At 45.5% G+C, this 15,326-nt stretch overlaps 1 pseudogene; it reads right to left on the bottom strand.

Annotated features, from left to right (window-relative positions):
• Positions 1-610: 610 nt before the first annotated feature.
• On the bottom strand, positions 611-15,125 carry LOC136319533 (large ribosomal subunit protein uL6-like; annotated as a pseudogene).
• Positions 15,126-15,326: the final 201 nt, after the last annotated feature.

Below are 15,326 nucleotides of genomic sequence, written 5' to 3'. Positions count from 1 at the left end.
GCAGTTTTAGTTTACATTTAGTGTTAAGAAAGTGCAGTTTTAGTTTATGTGTCTAAAGTGCCTGCATCCCTTCCTCCCTTCCTCCTCTTCCGCCATTCACCTCCATTAGCCGCACTCGTCTGTCTCCAAGGTAAGAATACAGTACTAAATAACACCTTTTTCTTTTATGTCATATATTTTGTTACACATTGGTAAAGTATACATGTGTGCTTCTTAATTAAAAACCTCTTTTTTCATAATTTAGGATGGTTTGAGGATGTTTCACAGGGCTGGAATGGATTAAATCTATTTCAGTTATTTTAAATGGGAGAAATTCGTTTGATATACGAGCTGACTGACTTACGAGCTTGGTTATAGAATGAATTAAACTCGTATCTCAAGGCACTACTGTACATTTAAAAGATGTTAGTAGTCAAGAAAGGTTAGAGAAGAGGAAACATGTAGGCAAGTCACTAGCAGTCAGGAGCTGGATTCTGAACATTTGCAAAATAGCTTGAAGCTTTAGAAGCAACATGCTCACTGGATGATCCCCCCCCCCCAAATCAATACATGGCTTATATTGCATCTTTTAAAATATCCCAAACAAATATGAGGAATCATTTGGCATCTTACAGTTTCTATAGCAGGACAACTTTGATCTTATTCATTAGCCTGCTGAACTGTTCCTTTTTCAGAAACATGGACACCATCCAAAAATTTTCTGATATCCTTGTTTTTAACTGTTGTAGTTTGCTGAATCAGAACAGCTGAATTTGATACAAGCTCCAATGTTATTTCCTTCGACAATCAACTCATCTTTCCGGGCTTAAAATGTTGAACAATCAACACCTGACCTTATTCAAGCCCTGTGGTGTATCTTTTACCCAAGATTTCTGATTTCAACAAGAGAACCATTCTGAATAATGACACTAATGGGGAAGGGTGTGTACACAGATATTATCTGGGAATGAAAGCTCAGTGTCATGCCCTTGATCACGTCTGCACATGACTGCAGGTAGTATAAACGGTGGCCAGTTCCCCTCTGTTTCCCCGCCATTTGTCAACCAGAGCCACCTCTTTTATTCTCCAAGGAGACCCAGTTCTACATTGATGTGATGAAAGTCCTTCGCAGGGTGGCTCTGGGGACCTTCACAGTAAGCGTCTGTCCCTTCAGAGTGACGTCCACATTTCCTGGCACGTTCACAGTCTGACTGGTTGCTGAGAATGGCCTCCATCCTCACAGTAGATGTGGCAAAGAGATGATTTTTAAGACTAATAAAAAATTTTCCCAGAGAGAAACCTGTCCCACTCACCTACATGAAATACCAGCACCACTCTAGGGAGCCATAGATTTTGAGTGGGACGAAACTTTGTGCATATGTCTCACCACCACACACACAAGAAGAAGTATCTTGGCCAGGGAACAATGCCGGAGTACATCCTCTTATTTGTGACATCCTGTCCTTCTTATCACCTCAGAGCTTTTCTTACTGTGGGTCCTAACCAGGCTTTTGTTATGCCAGATAGGGGAACTGCTGAAAATGCAGAACTTGACAAAGTCTAGTAAATGGGGTTACCGAGGGAAGAGTTTTCAGGAGGCAGGAAAGGGGTCACAGTTGGGGGCTGCGCTGTGAGGTACAGGCGACAGCCATGACAGCCAGGTGGTTGGGGCAGAGAAGTGTTGAGGAGTAAAAGGAAGGAAGGAGGAAAGAAAGGAAGGAAGGGAGGGGGGGAGGAAGGAAGGAAGAAAGGAGGGAGGGAGGGAAAGAGGGAGGGAGGGAGGAAGGAAAAGAGGAAGGGAGGAAGGGAAGAAGAGAGGAAGGGAGGAAAGAAAACCTGGTGTGTGAGGGGTGGGACTGCAGAAGGGGATTCAGAGATAGACATTTCTGGAAGTCCTTCTCTGTGTCATCCCATAGAGCATGCTGCTGCCTCAGGACACCTCAGAAAAGACCTGTGTTGCTTCTAATGTTTTTGGATTCAGGTTTAAAATTTTTCACTTTAGGGTAATATTGGTGGAGGATGGCCACAGGTTTTATTTGGGCTACAAATTCATACAGTTTCTTTCTTTCTTTCTTTCTTTCTTTCTTTCTTTCTTTCTTTCTTTCTTTCTTTCTTTCTTTCTTTTTTTCTCTTTCTTTCTTTCCTTTCTTTCTTTCTTTCTTTCTCTCTCTCTCTCTCTTTCTTTCTCTCTCTCTCTTTCTCTCTCCCTTTCTTTCTCCCTTTTTTTCTCTCTTTTTTTCTTTCTTTCCTGAGAGAGAGCAGGGTGGTGGTGGTGAGGGAGAGACAGAGAGAGGGACAGACAGGGACAGACAGGAAAGGAGAGAGATAAGAAGCATCGATTCTTTGTTGCAGCACCTTAGTTGTTCATTAACTGCTTTCTCATATGTGCCTTGACCCGGGGGCTATAGCAGAGTGAGTAACCCCTTGCTCAAACCAGCAACCTTGGGCTCAAGCCAACAACCGTAGGCTTCAAGCCAGTGACCTTTGGGCTCAAGCCAGTGACTATGGGGCCATGTCTATGATCCCACACTCAAGCCAGTGACCCTTCACTCAAGCCGGTGACCTTGAGGTTTCAGACCTGAGTCTTCAGCATCCCATGTCGATGCTCTATCCACTTCACCACCGACTGCTCAGTCATACACTGTTTCTTAATAGTGAACATTCCGGGGGAAAATACCCACAAGTGTAAAAGCAGCCCCTGTGAGAGACAGTAAAGGAATGCCAGCAGGCACCAAAGAGCAGGGAGGACGGTGAGAAGGACCAGACCTGGGTGCTGTGGTGCAATGGAGACAAATTGCACTCATGTCATCATTGTGACCAGATTCATTCTTACTGTACAAATGATTGTGAGTTCATAGGCCAAGGGCTTGAAGAAATTAGATTAGACCTGAATAATATAAATTATGGTCAAGGGAGAATTTGTTAAAGGTGAAAATGTTCCCCACAGCACTGGGGCTGTGCTGGGACCATCATTGTCCTCACATGGCTCTGCAGAATGAAGGGAAGTGAAACAATGGTCCTCGGAGAAGGCCAGTTACTTGTAGGAGTCCTGGCGGGGGAGGAGGTTGGTCTCCCCAAGATGAAACCCTCAGAGCAGCCAGCAGGTGGGCTGTGCGGGGGAGGGGACTGGGTGCAGCGGGGTCTTTGTGCACCTTCCATGGGGGTACTGAGACAAATTCCCAGCATTCCCTCTGACAGAAAGGAAGCTTGTGCACAGGCAGCAGCCGTCGTTCTCTAGAGATCTGGGCCTTTCTTTTCTTGGAAACGGCTGACAACTTGCTCTGAAGCATGGAAATGGCTCTCACTGGAGAACTTCCAGGTCTCCTTCCAGTCACAGACGGGCTAAGCTGGCTCCGCTCGTCTCCTGTGACCGCTGGAGGACTTCAGCGAGCGTTGGGAGTAGCTCATGATGTAAAAGGCAGCAGTGTTTTTTCAGAACAACGTGCAGTTATGTTCAGACTCAGAATATTGAGACCACAAATAGGGCTTTGGGTCTGAACTACCCCAGAGGGGAGGAGTTACAGATGTCCCTATGCCCAAAGTGACATTTCTCTTTATTCTCTTTCATTCCCTGAGCCATTTCCTCAAGGGCCAGCAGCCTGGACTCACTGTCAGCCAAATGCGGGCAGGCGCCTCGACTGCTAGCACTCTGGCCTGGTCTGAGTGTCCCCCTCTGACCCAGAGTGCGTGGGGGTGGTCACTGAAGAGTATTCCTTATGAAGACTTCTCTCACTGCTCATGGTCTTTTAGATCCTGTGTGGTTGAAGCATGATCTTATCACTTCTGACATAACCAGGGGCCTGGCTGCCACCCGAAAGACCTTCATACCCCAAGATCGTATCTCCTCTGGGCCCAAACTCTGCTGTCTTGCTACCAGCTTGTCACCAAGTGCTGTCAAGTCCTGACCTAGGCCCCTGCAGCGCCCACACCACTGCCATCAAGCAAATAGGTCCATCCTAGACAATTCGCTTGCCCCAGCTAACTGGGGATCTTTCTTGTTTCACTTATAAGCAGAAAACCCTTCTTTCCAGAAAGTAGTAGCCTTAGGTAACCTAAGGATGGGGTGGGGGCACTAGTTGCCGGAGAACCAACCCTGCAATTAAAGGGTTGGAACATTCAGTCCTCCTCCCCCCACCTCTGGGGAGGGGAGAAGGGCAGAAGTGTAAGTTCAAAGGCCAATGCCCGATGATTCAATCAATCACGTTTGCATAATGAAACCTCCAATAGAACCCCCAAAGATGGAGTTTAGAAAGCTCCCAGGTTGGGTGAACGCGTGGAGGTGCAGGGAGACTGACGTGCTCAGTAGGGGCATGAAGCTGCACCCTGGATCTTTCCGCCTGGCTGTTCCTGAGTCACCTTCTTTTATAATAAATTGGTGATCTAGTGAGTAAAATAGTTCTCTGAGTTCTGTGAGCTGCTCTAGCAAGTTAATCAAACCCCAGGAGGGGTGGCGTGCAAACTTCTGACTTACAGTCAGTCCTTCAGAAGCACAGGCAACAGGCCGGGCTTTTGACTGCCGTCTGAAGTGGGATGGAGGCATTAAGTGCGGGACAGTCTTGTAGGACTGAGCCCTCAACCTGTGGAAAAGGATGCTCTCTCTGGGTAGTGTCCTGAATTGAAGGACGCCCGGTTTGTGTCCAGAACAGTGCTTGTTGTTAGTGTAGAGGAGCCCCTCCCCCACACACAAACACAACACACACACACAAACACATTGAGACTGGGACCAGACACCCCAAAGAGTGACTAACTTCAATCCAGAATGACAAGTTCTGCAATGAAAGTATAGTCGATTTGCATTGTTTACAGATTTTATATTTGTGGATGTGCTTGTTCTCTAAAATTTATCTGTGAGCCCCAAGTCAGTATGTGCCATGCTATTGCGGTCACTCCGGAAGACGCACAGAGAAGTCAAGACCTTGAGTCGCCCAACGCACATGCGCACATTCCCAGCCGTGGTTGGACAAGGTGATGCTCGGCCTTCTTGTTTCAGCTCTGGCTGTAAACAAGTGCCCTTTTCATGGGCTATTCAGTGCCATGTTTTTCATATTTTTGTGCTTTTTGTTGGTGATTTTGCTGTTGAAAATGGCCCCAAAACATAGTGTTCCTAAACACAAGGAGGCTGTGCTTTTCCTTACAGGGAAAATGTGTTACGTAAGCTCCATTCAGGCGTTGGTTCTAAGTGCTGTTGGCCATTGTTCAGTGTAAATGAATTAACAATACATCCTAAATAAGAGGTGTTTAAATAGAAATAAGAAATACAGAAGCTATATACTGGTCAGTTGATGAAGATGTTTGGCCAGAGGCTCACAGGAAACTGATCCTGTGTTAGCCCCAGGGTCCATGGTTCAGTATTTACAGGGACTTTACAGAACACAACTGCTGCACAGAACAAGACTCAGCTCTCTACGAAGGAAGAGGCCAGAGAATCCAGGGCACTCTCCTGTCTGCCAAGGGAAGAGGCTTCTCCATGGAGGGGCTTGTGAGTTGACTTTGCAGAGGGAAGGTGAGAGCTTCCTGCTGGGTCATAGGGCTAGTGTGGTCTGGGGATGTGCGGGGACGCAGGCAAACATGAAGGCCTGAAGGCCAACCTGTGAACTACTGAGATAGAAGTCCAGTGTTCTCGGTGGAAATGGAGTCCTTCCACAGAGTCAAGAAAACATTTTGGGGACCCACGTATAGGAGGATGAGATGTCGCGGTAAGATTTATTGGAATAGAAATAAAAGTCTGCCCCCAGGCTCCTGGTGTCTCAGCTCCGTCCATCACTGTGGAAGAAGTCCAGCCTTGTCTTCATCAGTGCAGAAAAAGGGCAGGACCCAGAAATTCTGTGCCATCAGTCCAATCCATGCCAAAGCTTCATCCAGCTCAGTCTCTGCACCCTTCTAGCCAGCTTAGTCTCTGTTGCCAGCTGTGCTCCATATTCGAGCTTGGAGCCTATGTTTGGAGCCTGCACTTGGGCTGACATGTCTTCTAGGCCCCATAGCTTCCATGAAGAGAGAACATGCAAACAACCAAGCACGTGTTACGCGAAGAGGCCTTTGTAAAGCTTTGATTATATTATCTTGGCTTGTGAACTGGCCAATCTCCCAATCCTTTGCAGGCTTGTGCTGGGCCCTCCCCCTAACCAATCCATTTCCTAGATCTCCAGGGTTTTTGTGTTCCTTACCTAATCCCATTTTTCTCCTAGGTTAGACAGACAGGCCTCCATGGCGGCCATCTTTGTTCTTATTGTTCATGTCCCAGCAGAGGAATTTCCCCTTTGCTGTTTTATCTCCCCTGCAGTAGTCCGTCTCATGACCAGCAGTGAGGATCCTTCATGGGGATTAGATCCTGAAGTTGGAGGATGCAGCGGTCCCCTTGGGGAGGCTTTGAATGTTGTGGCTTCTTGGTGAATCAGGCTTACTGTTCAATTTCATTCACTCCCTTCCTTTATTAATAACTAGCTAGCTACCTCTGCTAACACAGAGGCAAAGTATCATTCTTCCATTTAACAAATAATATTTAGTGGCCCTGACCAGTTGACTCAGTGGATAGAGTGTTGGTTCAGTGTGCGGACATCCCAGGTTTGATCCCCTGTCAAGGCACACATGAGAAACGACCATCTGCTTCTTCTCCTTCCCTCTCACCCTTCTCTCCCTCTTCCCCTCCTGCAGCCAGTGGCTCGATTGGTTCAAGCGTCAGTCCTGGGGGCTGGGGATAGCTTGGTGGGTCCGAGCATTGGCCCCAGACAGGGTTGCCGGGTGGATCTCAGTCAGGGTGCATGTGGAAATTTGTCTCACTATCTCCCCTCTTTCACTTAAAACAAAACAGAACAAAACAAAACAAACATTTAGTGAACACATCCTAAGTGTCAGGGCTGTATGGGTGAGGGCTGAGTCAAGAAGGGCTTAGGTGGGACCACTGAGAAGAGCCCTGGATGCCATGCTGAGAGGGATGGAATCAATCCATGAAGGAGGGAGAACCATCAAAGGCTTTTCCGGCAGGACTATGCTGTGACCCAATGTGGACAGAGAACAAGGGCTTAGAGGAAACTAAATGTCTTCTTTTAGTTACACAGTAGACTAGACAACCCAAAGAAGCCACGCCATTTTCTTCCCTGGAAATTGCAAAGGATAGGGAAGCTCTATGTTTCACAAGCCAGGTTTTGTTATTTCCTTTCTTAACACCTTTGAGGGTCTCTCATGCTTAGGATTAAATACAAATACCTTCAGCCTTTCTGACTCACCCTGTTTCTTTCACCGTTTCCTCACTTAAACCATGCACTAAGTGAGAGAGAGAGAGATAAGAAGCATCAACTCATAGTTGTGGTACCTTAGTTGTTCAACAATTGCTTTCTCATATGTGCCTTGACAGAGGGAGCTCCAGCCAAATGACCCCTTGCTCAAGCCAGTGACTTTTGGGCTCAAGCCAGCGACCATGGGGTCATGTCTATGATCTCATGCTCTAGCTGGCTACCCTGAGCTCAAGCCAACAACCTTAGGGTTTTGAACGTGGGTCCTTAGCATCCCAGGCCAATGCTCTATCCACTGTGCCACCTCCTGGTCAGGCTCAGCTTCATGGAACGTCTCACAGTTCTTTAATGAGCCATGCTCTCTCTGATCTCGTGTCTTCATGGTGCTTTTTCTGGAATATACTTCCCCTCCCCCCACCCTCTGCCTGCAACATATGCTTGATTTACTTTATTCATACTTTAGACCTCAGATTCAAAGTCACTTTCTCCTGGAAACCATACATGTACACTACATGATACTTTTCACACTGAATTGTTTTTGCTTGCTTTACTTTCCATCCTTGCTAAATAAACTATACTCTTTGAAAGGGCAGGGACTGAGTGTGTCCGACTTCCTGTCTGTATCCCTAGCACCTGGTGCTTGTGAGCCCAAAAGCAGGAGAGAGAACACAGTCCCCTCAGAGGACATTGGCATCCAGCTCACCTAGTGTATGAATTGGCAGGGTTTTGCATTACGGTCAGGGTCAAATGCTCCATTCTGTGCTGTGGGTACTGCATGGTCCCAGGGTCCAGGTTTCCTTCAGCCCTACATACTGCTAAGGATGATCAGGTTGCCAAGGGCCCTGAGTTTGCTCTCCGGCCAGCAGGACCCTCTGTGAACTGTGAAACAACTGATTCTTCTTCAATGTACTAAGTGCACTTAAATATCTATAATTACAGTAGCATTCTCTAAAGGACGCTAATTATCCTTCATTCATGGATTATACTTACTGTCTGGGAGCAAGAAATGAAAAAGCACATTGCATTGGCAGGACAGGCGTTCTGCTTCTTTGCTTCACAGCAGGTCTTAGAGTGCTTGGTACTCACCGATCAAGGTCCAGCTCCCATTCTGCTCCACCTGATCTATAGGGGTAAAGGCAGGACAACATGAGACTGTTGCTGGTTATGTCAGAAAGTGTCTGGTCTTGTAGGTTCAGAAACTCAATGTGGTCACTGATTCACACCAATCAGCTCTGGAGAGATGGAGTCACCATCAGAACACAGACTCTTCACTTGGTGGGAGAAGTGTACATTTCCAGAATTAGAATACGGTTGGTTGTGATCCAGGGCATTCCTGTTCTCACATCCCAGGCAGTTAAAAAACATGAAGTATTTTTGAGGTATGTTTTAGTCTAGCTATACCCTGATAAAGATCATGCTTTGCTGGGTCTTGGGTTTTTATTTACAAATTTAAACTAGGGATGTTTTAACTGCGATCCTAGGAATCAGAAATCTGAGTGGATATAGTCCATAAGAAATTTTTATTGAAAAGGGGAATAACTTAAGTAGGTAAAGTTATGGATGAATGGGCTCAAATGTGAACCAAGGGCACAGAGAGAATTCAATTGCAACCATGTTCCCTCGGTCACAGTCTCAGCTTAGTTAGGTTCTTTAGAAGCAGGTGAAGGTGTTCAGGAACATAGAGTTCATGGAGGGAGTGCTCTCCAGGGAGCATTGCCTATGAAGGGAGGAGGAAGCTGAGCAAGGGTGTGGTCTCAGGGGTCCCCTAGCCTTGGCTGGATCCACTAGGGGCAAGAAGCTTGGAGCATAAACTGCACTGGCTAGTATTCATTCCCCACCACCCCACCCACTTGCAGCAGGAACGCCAGCCTTCTGAAGCCCAGCATCAGTCAGTCACCTGCTGTGGGCTGCCCCTGTGGATAGCAGGTGGGGCAATGGCTTGTAATGTTAGGAGAGGGCTCCTACCAGCTAAGAGCAATTGTCAAGAGAAGGGGGCAGCTGTGAGCCCTTAGCAGCCAATACTCATTGCAGCTAGGGGCTGAGTGTGCGACCAAACCAGAACACAGCAGCATCTACTGCAAGCACTAATCCTGTGCCTTTTCCTTCTCACCACCAGGCAGTTCATACATGCTCTTCTCTCTGCCGGAGACTTGTTTCCATCCTTTTTTACACAGATAAATTTTACTTCCCCTTTAAGCCTTCTCTTAGGTATCACTTCCTCTAGGAAGCCTTTGCGAGTCCTTCGAGACTAGTCTAGAGTCTCCCGTGTGTCCTCATGTTTGTCCTGTGCTCCTCTCTGGCCGGTACTCAGAACTGTTCCTGACACTCAGTGTGTGCTTTTTTGTGTACAGGAATTAATAATGCGCCTCTAGAGTTTTCAAACTTGAAAAAGGTCTTGAAAAGCTACGATTACTAATTGAGCTAAGCCAGGTGTAACCACAGTATAGGCAGGGGGGTGGGGCCGATGCCTGCACTACACCCCCATCGTCATGAACTACAGGAGAGAGTTCAGGGAAGGGAAAGTCAAGTTTATGCTGAACAGCAGCTGGTTTGTTTTGAACTTGTACATATAGTGAACCTTGTGACTGATGTTTTCCTCTTTTGCTTTGGCTGCTAGGAAGCTCAGGGCCCATACCCCTGATGAAACAAACGGGGTAGAATGTTCTAATTAAATACAGGCACCAAAGTGTCTATTAAGGATAACAACCCTGAAGGCTTGAGGGAGGTGAAACCCAGGGATGTCTAGACCTGACTAAGCATGAAAAATGCTATGGGTATTTGGGAGTGGAGCCAAGAAGCCTCAGGAGGACAGGGCTGGAGACCAGACAGGTAGAGAAGACTGCAGGACAACATAGTAAGGGGCAAGTGAGGAAGTGAGTCACTGAGAAATTCCCCAGAAGGTAACAGCAGGGGTGCTGAATACTTCACAATGCTGCAGTCCCTCAGAGTGAACCCCTTCCTTTGTCCTGAAGCTTCAGTAGCCTGATCCTCACGCATGTAAGGGACATGGAATTGCAGAGGGTGAAGGCTGAGTCTGGTCAGGGCTCATATGACCCAGGAAATGATTAGCACATACTTGAAGTGAGATGGTTCACAAGCTAGAACTCAGTGCCGGTAGGAGCTCAGACCCAAGGGTCACCAGGAGAAATACAAGTCATTGCCCCCCGCAAATTCCCTGAAACAGTAGAGGAAGTTACTTCATGGGTTGAATGGGGGATAAGATTTTGAGCCAAATTCAACTGAATCTTTAAAAATAGGATTAGCTAGCTGGCATGTGTTAGAATTCTATTTTAACAAGTATTATTAAAATAAATCATAAAAGTTTGGACTTTAAAGATAGCTAGTCTAACCTCTCCTTTTATAGTAGAGACTGAGGCATGAAAGGTGAAGTTTGTTGCCCCAGATTGGTGTCAAAGTCTTCACCTATAATATAGAATACTTTGACTTTTAATTTTGTAAATCTTAGTTTACAAGTAAGATTATAAATTCTGTAATGGCAAGGGTCACATCAAGTAACTGGGATTCCATAGCATTTAACAAATATTAAAGGGTGATAAGAAGGACAGAAACTGATCCTTGAGAAGAAAGGGGGCTACAAACTAACAGTTCATCCCCCTTCTAGAAACATCTTCCTTCTCTCAATGCACATGGAGATTTTATGGCCAGGCTCTTAACGAGAATACCAGCCATTAGGGTGGCAGTCTTCAAAGTGAGTTGTTTCTGCTGTTATCAATCTTTGTGAAGAGCAACCTAACTACAGTTTATAATTTTTTAAAACTCCTCTTCTGTTTAAATGTGCAAAGGTTTTTCTCTGAAATGGAGAGGGACAGTAAACTCCCAGGGAAGAAATCATTTCCTGGTCTTCAACACTGAGTCAGAACGAAAGCAATATTCATTCACAATTATTTGTTAAGAGTTTGAAATTCAACCCCCAACTCTTCTACTGAATTCATCAAATTCTATTAAAGTAAAATTTAAAAATTGTGTTTTCAGCATTGTGGTTTGGCCAATAACCACAGAATGACTTCATTTTTTAAATAATAAAAAACTAGGTTTTGGCCCTGGATGGGTGGTTTCATGGCTAGTGTCTTTCCCACGTGCTGAGGTCGCAGGTTCGACCCCCAGTCAGGGCACACAGGAGAAGCCATCAATGAGTGCACTAGATGGAACAACTAAGTGGGGCAACAATTTAATGATTTTCTCTCTCTTTCTCTTCCCTCCCTCCCCTTTCCTTCTGTCTCTCTCACATAAATGCAAAATTTTAAAAAGAAAAAATGGGATTTGAAAAAGAAAAAAAATTCTTTTTCCTTCTTTGAATTAAGAGAAAACAGAAGATGATAGTGAGTTAACTGAATAATCTAATATTTAACATTTCCTATGCTAATCTGGCCAAGATCCTCTGTATGGTTTATTAAAATTTGTATTTTGGGTACAGACCTAAAGGGTAAGTTTTGTAATGTCTGTATCTATAAAAATAATTACACAATTGTTTGTATGTGTGAAGGTAAAATAGGCTGAGTCCCCTCCCTTTCCCAGCAGCCACAGGAGCAGAGTGCACAGAGGGAAGTATTGTGATGAGTCTCATTGTGACAGGCTTTAGTGAAGTTCAATTCCTGGCTGTCTCAATAGGCAAATTCAGGAACAAAAGTCTCTATAGTAGCCGCGTTCGCCCTCTTCTGGTGATCGGAAGGGCAAGCAAAGTCTTTTCATTTAGTGCAAAACTGTTGCCAGCCAGGGAGAAGAGAGAGCAGAGGAAGAAGTGAAATCACTCCTTCTGTCAGAAATAACAAGTAGAAAGTTTTTGTGGCTCCACTCACGGTGCTGTCTGTCTTTGTGATTTTTCTTTTCTTTTTTTTCTTTTCTCTCTTTCTCTCTTTCTCTTTTATTTTTCTTTTTCCTTTTCCAAGTGAGAGGAGGGGAGATAGTGTGACAGACTCCCACATGTGCCCCGACCAGGATCCATTCAGTAAACCCTATCTGGGGTCGATGCTTGGACTAACCGAGCTATCCTCAGTGCCCAGGGCCAATGCTCAAACCAGTCAAGCCACTGAATGCAGGAGGAGAAGAGGGAGAAAAGGGGGTGAGGGAGGGGGAGATAAGCAGATGGTTGCTTTTCTTGTGTGCCCTGACTGAGAATTGAACCTGGGACATCCATATGCTGGGCTCATGCTCTATCCACTGAGCCACCAGCCAAGGCCCATAATCTTTCTTAAGCACCTTTATTTATAGCTTTCTTCTTTTTCTTTCTAGTTTCTTCTCTTTATTTCTTTTCTTTTCTCTTCTTTTCTTCTCTCTCTCTCTCTCTCTCTCTTTCTTTCTCTCTTTCTTTGAACCAAAAAAAAAATCTAGTACTTACTCTAAGTTTCTGTTAGAGCGCATTGCTCTCTGGTCTCCTTCACAGGGACATGATTCCATGAGGCTGCATCACTCACGGTCCGTTTAGCATCCTCGCTCCCAGGCCCGATGCTGGCATATAGTGCGGCCTCAACAAATACCCACCGAATGAATGCAGAGCTAGAAAGGCACCTGTAGTGCCTTAGGTATGAAACATACACAAGGCAGATTTCCCTGGTCATGGCTGGAGCCTCTCCACGGTGCGACAGAGTTTCTGAAGAGCTTCACAAGTGGTTTTTTTTTTATTGTTGTTGTTGTTTTGTTTTGTTTTTTTCACAAGTGGTTTTGAAGGTGTCAAGCCATGAAGGGAACCCCAATGAATATAGCAACATGAGGCATAGTGGCTGTCCTAGAGAGAGTTGACAGTATCAAAGCTACCTAATAGCTATGTATGACTTAACAGGTTACAAAATGACCTCATAGGTTCTTATTCGACCTCAATAGTCCTGAGAAGCAATTATCAGAGATAGGTAGAAGGATGGCATCGTAGTAATGAAGCGATAAGGCTAAGAGTCACACATATTTTCTGTCCCACAATCTGGAGCCTCCCCCTGCCCCTCCTTGTCTCCTTAAGATTTGATGGTCATCTCACACTCTTGGGTTGGCTGAGGTGGAAATTAGAGGGGGAATTCACAGCTTTTAGTGATCAGCCTAGTATATCATATCACTGACATCTCTTCTTATTACTCTTGACAGCCAGACAATGGGCATTGGGCAGGCTGGGCTGGTCAGGCTGCATCACACCGAATGGGTGAACAGTCTTTTTAATAGCTTTCTCTTCCCAGTCACTGCCCAGGACATTAAACATAGACTTGCGTCTTCCTGAGTCATAAAAGTTTGCTCAGGTTGAGATGGTTGAACATTTTCCCGGAAAGTAGACTGAAAAAACAAACAAACAAACAAAAAAAAAACCCTGCATGAGTCAGTGGTCAAAGATATTTATAAGTTAGTACCAGAGTGACCTCTAGTCAGTGTTTGTCAGTGACTTGGTTGATATGTTTGATTGCAGGGAAAACAAACAAAAGACCAGCAGCCAAATATTTGCTTAGGTCAGCTGCAGCAGGATGACAAAACTGTGAGGAGCGTCATTGCTCCCCCTTCGCCACCTGCCAAACACACCCCCATGCAGCTTGCGAGACCCAGCACAGGTGCCGCCTCTCTTGACCACCCCACTCCATAGCACCCTGTGCTTACTCATCTCACAGCAGAATTTTAACTGTTTGTGAGTCAGTTTCCCCCAGCGACTCAGAGTTCTTGGAGAATAGAGCCATGCCTCTCATCTCCATTTGAAAGAAAAATGCTGGCTATCGAGAGATGAGTCCCAGAAACCCAGAGAGTACAGTCCAGGGACTTCCAAACATTGTTATCACAACCTATAGTAATAAATATATTGCATATCATGATCTAGGAACAAATATATATATATACATATATATGTAATATTACAAAACTTAACAAAGTAATACTCTGTGAATTTTGTTTTCTAGTTTATTATTTTTCCAAATGTTTATGATATGCTATATTAATTTTATGATATACTATTGAATGCCAACTTGCAGTTTGAAAAAATTAGTATAGTTGGCTTCATCTGCAACCCTCCCATTTTCTTTTTATTTTTTCTTTCTTTCTTTCTTTCTTTCTTTCTTTCTTTCTTTCTTTCTTTCTGTCTTTCTGTAGGGCAGATAAAATATATTATGCTCACTTTGTTAAAGATGGCGCTGCCCACGTGAAAGCCCGTCGCCCAGGTGATATTAATTGCCCTTCTTGCTTGGAATGGGCGTGATTGTATTAATGTGTGTTGGGGGCGGGCTGTGGGAAGACAGGATCCTTGTAGCTGGGGCTTGGTTTTAGGACTAAGCCTTTCCCACCCTTTCTGATGTGGGGTGGTACAATCTCATCATGCCTCAGATAAGTGACTTTGTATTAAAGACTTCCCTATTTTGAATATTGGATTAAAGGTTTTAATTTCTGCATGATAAAGTGGGACAGACCGGGAACTCTCTCTCTCTCTCTCTTGGTTCCTGAGATTAGCATTAGAGGAGAGAGCAGAGAGAAGAACAGAGAGAGGTCACGTGGAGAAGACCAGGAGAGGCAGCCAAGATGGTGGAGTGCTGAAGGAAAAGCCAGTTTGTGCAGAGTTTGTGCAGAGAGAAGGAGATGGGGAACAGAGGAGAATAAGGCTGGTGAGCTAGAAACCTTTGATTCTAGGAAACTTGGATAAGTCAGTAGCTTTGTGAGCACTGAATGAGTGGGTTTTGGAGCCCATTGTGTGTTTTTACTTGCTCGCCGGATGCAAGCTAGGATTAAAGATGATGGCCCACCAGTTCTTGGCTCCGTTGTTTCATTACCAACTGTCTGAATCTAATGCAAACCTGCATGGGCCAGGCGGCTGTAATAGTGGCCGCGGCCACTGGCTTTACATTTGGCGTAGTCTGTGGAAGGATTCGATACAGATAGGCAAGGAGCTGCCACCACCTTTGAGCGGTGGAGTAGAGAGGACTGGCTGCTATTATGGTTCCCCATGGCTGTCCTTTTGGGGACCGTAAGCTGGCTGACTTTTACAGTCATGCATGAGGAAACTGAGAGCTCCGTGGAAGAGGCTGCGAAGGACCTGCACACCGAGCAGTGGAAGGAGCTGGAGCAAATGTGGGAGAAACAGATGCCGACCCTGGAGCTGGAGGAAGCGCTGGAGGAGGAGGCCGACCAGGCTCGTGAGATTCGCCT

This window comes from Saccopteryx bilineata, chromosome 1, assembly GCF_036850765.1.
Source record: "Saccopteryx bilineata isolate mSacBil1 chromosome 1, mSacBil1_pri_phased_curated, whole genome shotgun sequence".
Classification (NCBI taxonomy): Eukaryota; Metazoa; Chordata; class Mammalia; order Chiroptera; family Emballonuridae; genus Saccopteryx; species Saccopteryx bilineata.
This window is presented reverse-complemented; position numbering and strand designations above follow the sequence as displayed.